Genomic DNA, 6,223 nt, shown 5'->3' with positions numbered 1-6,223 from the left:
ACGTTGGTTTGCGCGTATTAAAACGGATGGGGTAATTATCACTATAGCGTTAAGTTTAGTTACCAGGGTGCTCTGTTACGTAGAATCTATTGATAAACTTTTGATGAAATCTTGTGGTCTATCTTTATATATGTTTATGACTCGAGCAATTAAACCTATAACTCACCAACATTCGTGTTGACTTTTTAGCATGTTTTATTCTCAGGTCCTTAGAATGCTTCCGCTGTGATGTGCTTGTTGCCTGCATGGAGTCTCTCATGCTTTGTACAAAGTTTATTGCATTCAAAATAAAACTGCGTTGTGTAATAAATAACTGGACTGTGATGTCAACCTGTAAATTAAAGACTTATGTATTTCGGGGTTTTGCTTATACCTAAGCACTCGCCCACATGTTTATAACTTTCTATGTTTAGAAAGTCACTTATTTTAATGAATGCAATATTTTATCAAAACGTATCATATAGAGGTCAAAACCTCACTGTGGAATCAATGATTAACGTGCCGCGTCAATAGCGATTTTGACGGGTCGTTACAAGTTTCAACTAGCTTCGTCATCATATCTTCTAAATTCGGCTTTTTATCATCGGTTTGTGGTGGTTTGTTTTGAAAATTAGGTCTTTGCTGGTTGTAAGTATTATTGGATACTTGTTGATTGCTAGGACCTTGTTGGTTGTTGTATGGAATATTTCGGTTATAATTCTGGTTTTGATTGTAAATTGGTCTTGGCGGTTGATAATTATTCTGATAATTATTTCCAGGCCTTTGGTTTATGTATGAAACATTCTCTCTTTGTTCCATTGTTAATTCAATACTGAGACAATCTTTTGTCAAATGTGGTCCTCCACACTGCTCACAACTAATTGGTATTGAGTGGATATCTTTAGTCATCTTTTCCATTCGTCTCTCGACAGCATCTATCTTTGCAGAAATGGAATCTAAGTCATGGCTAGAATCGGCTCTAGCTGCTTTAGATGATCTAACGATATCTTTTTCTTGATGCCACTCATGTGAGTGGGAAACAGTGTTATCAATAATTTTATAAGCATCAGTTTCGGTTTTCTTCATAATAGAACCACCAACTGCTATATCGATGTCTTTTCTTGTAGTGATGTCGCATCCTTGGTAGAATATTTGTACTGTTTGACAGGTATCTAAACCATGTTGCGGACATCCTTTTAATAACTTTTCAAATCTTGTCCACGCCTCATATAGAGTTTCATTCGGTTTCTGTGTGAACGTAACAATTTCTCCTTGAAGTCTTACGGCTTTAGATGCCGGAAAGAATTGTTTAAGAAAATTTTTCAACTAAAACGTCCCATGTATCAATCGCCCCTTCAGGTAAAGATTCCAACCAATCTTTGGCTTCTCCCTTTAAAGTCCAGGGAAATAACATGAGATATATCTGTTCATCCTCAACTTCTCTTATTTTAAATAGTGTGCAGATCCTATTAAAAGTACGAAGATGTTCGTTTGGATCTTCCTTCGGCGCACCACTAAATTGGCATTGATTAGTCACCATGTGTAGAATTTGTCCTTTGATTTCATAATCTGGTGCATTAATGTCTGGATGAGTAATTGCGTGACCTTGGCCAGTGCGTTTAGCTCTCATTCGGTCTTCCATACTTAAAGGTTCCGTTACTTCCATAATTGAATTTGTTGAATCTGAATCACTAGAGGATTCTGATTTAATGGTTCGTTCCTCAACAATCTCTGTTTGAATGATTGGTGGTTCCGGAGAAAAAATTAATGGTTCAGGATCTATGAATTGTCCCTGAATATTCTCCGGATTCTCAATTGTGAGGTCGGGTTCAAAAAATGGATTATCAAAAATTTGAATTGGAGTACTTGGTCGACTGGATGACGATTCTAAAGAAAAATTAACGGCGGTAATATTTGCTAGATGTCTTGATCTGGTTACAGGTGGTGAACGTACAAAAGGTGGTGAACGCCTTGCTCGGTGCATTCACTGAATATCCTTCCTATTAGTTTTTAAAAGGAAAGAAAAATTATATAAGTTATCCAATTAATAGACTTTTCTGATTTTACCCACGTTTCGAATAGCCAAAAGATGTAGCAGAGGGCAGGATTCGTTTGTTCTCAATATAATTGAGGACTGTTTGGCTCCAATAACCCGGTCTACGTACAAATCCAACTATTACTACGAATCAGAAAATTTTGATGTCTATCAATTTAACCACTTAAAATAAATTTTCCTAATTTTAAGAAATTTAGATAAGAAGTAGAGAAAATTCTAAGTCCTAAAAACTAGAATAGCGAGAAATAAGAAAGAAAAAGAGCGCGTCGAAAAAGAAAAGGGTCGAAAAATAAAAGGCGTCGAAAAATAAGAAATAAAAAAAAAATGACTTATAGAACTTAAAAACACTCGACTAACCCAACCTTATTACTATCACTAACTTAAAATTATAGTCGCAAATTGAGATTACTAATTGGAGTGATAATTGATACATAGGTAAAAGGCGTCAAAAAATAAAAATAAGAAAGTAGCGCGTTGAAACTTAAAAAGGCACTAAAAACTAAAAATTAAAAGTTGCTTATAAAAATATTAAAGCTTACAAGTAAAACTATATCCCAAATGGCAATATCTTAAAAAGGAACTAAAACTTATAAAGGCGTCGCAAAATTCTAAAGCACCTAAATCTTAGTCTAAAGAAAAAGCACTTAAGGGGTTTTACGGCAAAGCCTAAAAATCTAGAAATAAAAATAATTATGGCAAAAACTATGTTTTAAAACTAAAAATGAGCGAAAAATACAAATATTATGCTAAAACAAATAAAAAGGGACAAAATATAAAAAAATACAAATAGTTGTAAAAAGTACAATTTTTATAAAAATATTATTTTTAGATTATTTATTTTATAAAAGTATTAAATTTATAATTTAATTAAACTAATTTAACTAAATAATACAAATTAAATAAAAACTAATAACTAATTAATAAATTAAGAATAACCTAATTAGGGTTTATATATATAATTAATAATAAAACCGTAATGATAGCAGTTTTCAGTCAATTCTGGCGTGTCTGCAGAGCTCATGCGATCGCATGAGTTCTTAGTTACCCGGCCATGCGATCGCATGGGCTAGGGTTTCGGGCCAGACACTGGGATGCTACAGTACTTGGACTCGAGTGTTTTTTTTTTTTTTTCCTGTTTTGCTGTTTTAATAAAAAATTATGTAATATATTTATATAAATTAAATAAAACTTATTTTTTTATAAAATAAAGATAAAGAAAATTTTTTTTATATAACTTACAAACTCTTAAAAATATTTATATATTTTTTTTTCTTTTTATATTTTCGAATATTTAAAACGTATTTTTACAAAAGTGTATTTTTTTTATAAAAGTAAACTAAATTTTTTTTTTTATATTTAGCATTGCGTTTCCGGCTTTTAAGCAAGATTTTGGTCCCCGGCAGCGGCGCCAAAAATACTTGATGTCAAAGCTAAGGGGTATAAAATACTATTAAATTTTACAAGGAAATACTATTAAATACGATACAATTTTACACAAGATATTTATTTATTTATAGAATGGATATACTTAAACCTTGCTACAATACTTATAGGCAGTGTACCTAATCGTACAGTAGTGTAGTTTTTAGTAAGTCCGGTTCGTTCTACAGGAAAAAATCTTTAAACAAAGCTTAACGCTATATTAGTTTTATTTTATAAAAATACAAATATATATATATATAAGTAATATTATTATTATAAAGGGGGGTTTTTACCGTTTAAATGACCGGTTTGTAGATTTTAAAAACTTAAGTCGCAGTTAAAACCAAATGTAAAATATTAAAAATAAATACAAGACTTAATTTAAAGCATAAAGTAAATAACGATAATGAAATTGTGATAAATAAAAGTGCGATAAAATAAACTTGCGATAATTAAAAGTGCAATACAATAACAATAAATAAAAGTGCGATAATTAGAAGTGCAATTAAATATAAAATAAAGGAAATTAAATATGAAATAAAAGAATTATGCTTATTTAAACTTCCGTAATCATGATGTTTGACGTGTTGATTTTAATTTTATGCTCATGGGTTAATTGTCCTTTGTCCTGGATTATTTAATATGTCCGTCTGGTTTTTGTCCATAACAGTCCATCAGTCATAAATATAAAGTGCGAGTGTCCTCGTCAAATTATCCTTATACCTGAAGTTAAATATTCCAACTAATTGGGGACTTAAACTGTAACAAGATTTTAATACTTTGTTTAATAATTACACCAGGTTATCGACTGCGTGTAACCCAAGGTTTTAATACTTTGTTAACAATTATGCCAAGTGTCCTTGTACATAATTTCACCCCTGTTTTAATAATTCTAGTGGCTATTAATCCATTCCCGTGTCCGGTTAAATGAACGATTATTCGTACATATAAATATCCCGCCCATCGTGTCCGATTGAGTGTATATGGTTATTTATAGGGACGTCCAATTGTAAATCTTTATATTAAAATTAACAAACTATCATTTAGTTAAACAAATATAAAGCCCATTAATAGCCCATAGTCTAATTTCCACAAGTGTCGTTCTTTTGTCCAAACCCCAATTATGGTACAAAGTCCAATTACCCAATTTTAGTAATTAGCCCAACATCATGATTACTTCATTTTAAATAAGCATAATAATAACTTAGCTACGAGACATTAAATTAAAAAAGTTGAACATAACTTACAATGATTAAAAATAGCGTAGCGTTACACGGACAGAATTTCGACTTACACCCTTACAACATTCGCTAACATACCCTTATTATTAGAATTAAAATTAAAATTAAAATTAAAATATAAATTATAAATAAATATTACGTATAGATATAGAGAGGATGGGTTAATGGATATTTTTTTACGTCGAACTGCGCTGGCTTTTATAGGAATTTTCATCCAGGGGAGCTCCGCGACTCGCGGCATTTTTTGCCTTCAAACTCCGCGAGTCGTGGAGTTTGTTTTTACAGCTCACCCAGCTTTGGCTCTTTGTTTGCCAATGATTTTTAAATATATTATAATATATATATTAATTTTAAGAATTAATTATATATTATATTATATTCATGTGCATAGTTGACTTGTAATTTTTAGTCCGTTGCGTCGAGCGTTGAGAGTTGACTCTGGTCCCGGTCCTGGATTTTCGAACGTCCTTGCGTACAATTTAATATCTTGTACTTTGCGTTTTGAATCTTGTACTCTTGTAATTTCGAGACGTTTCTTATCAATAATTGGAACCTCTTTGATTGTCTTTTGTACTTTTGAGCTTTTTGGTCATTTGCGTCTTCAATTCGTCGAATCTGCCTTTTGTCTTCACCTTTTATTATTTAAACGAATATCACTTGTAAATAGGACAATTGCAACTAAAAGCTTGTCTTTCTTGAGGAATAATGCTATGAAATATATGTTCGTTTTTAGCATTATCAATTTGCTTCTTCTTTATCGCAAGCTTTTGAGATGGCCAAAGCGACAGAGGGTGATGTTAAAGCCGCAAGGAGTGCGGGAGTGGGGAGTGGTTCTTATGGGAAGAGGTCGGAAGGTCAATCTAGTTATCAGTCCAGTTCGAAATCAAGAAAGTCAACCAGGTCCAGTACGAGAGAAGTTTTAAGTACGAGTGGGTCGGGTTCCGTACAGAAAGAGTGGTGTAACTCGTGCAGATCTTACCATAGTGGACAGTGTTCTCCAAGTACGAAAAGGTGTCTAAGGTGTGGTATAGTGGGACATGATGTTCAACAATGTTCTTTCGGAAGCAATGTATGTTGGAATTGTCATAAAGAATGTCATAGGTCAGCACAGTGTCCGGCAGCGGGTAGAGGTGGTTCCGAGGCAGGGTCCGGGGTACAATCGACTTCTGTTGGTGGATCTACCGCATCAGTAGGATAGAAAAGAAAAGGTCCTCCCACAGCTATAGCTAGAGCTTATCAGATGGTAGCAGATACTGATGTTGTATCAGAAGACTTAAATACTGGTATGTTCAGACTAACCTTGTTATTGCTTTTGATTTCAGGATCACGTGTTTAGTATGTTATGTAGATGATGTATTCTGTTTAATAATAGATACATTGAGGTAGCGTTGGTTGTAGTGATAGAGATGACTTGGATTTAGGTTTCTCGGATTTTCTTTACTGAAATGGAGACGTGATCTATGATAATATATTACATCTGGCCAACGTAAGCACATTTTGGTAGATCATGTGGAAGTTTCAGTAA

At 32.8% G+C, this 6,223-nt stretch overlaps 1 non-coding gene across 1 annotated transcript; it reads left to right on the top strand.

The window, feature by feature from the left end:
• Positions 1-1,153: 1,153 nt before the first annotated feature.
• Positions 1,154-1,260, top strand: LOC139895118 (small nucleolar RNA R71). The gene has a single exon (XR_011775584.1). It is a non-coding gene; the product is annotated as a small nucleolar RNA R71 (small nucleolar RNA).
• Positions 1,261-6,223: the final 4,963 nt, after the last annotated feature.

This window comes from Rutidosis leptorrhynchoides, chromosome 2, assembly GCF_046630445.1.
Source record: "Rutidosis leptorrhynchoides isolate AG116_Rl617_1_P2 chromosome 2, CSIRO_AGI_Rlap_v1, whole genome shotgun sequence".
NCBI lineage: Eukaryota > Viridiplantae > Streptophyta > Magnoliopsida > Asterales > Asteraceae > Rutidosis > Rutidosis leptorrhynchoides.
This window is presented reverse-complemented; position numbering and strand designations above follow the sequence as displayed.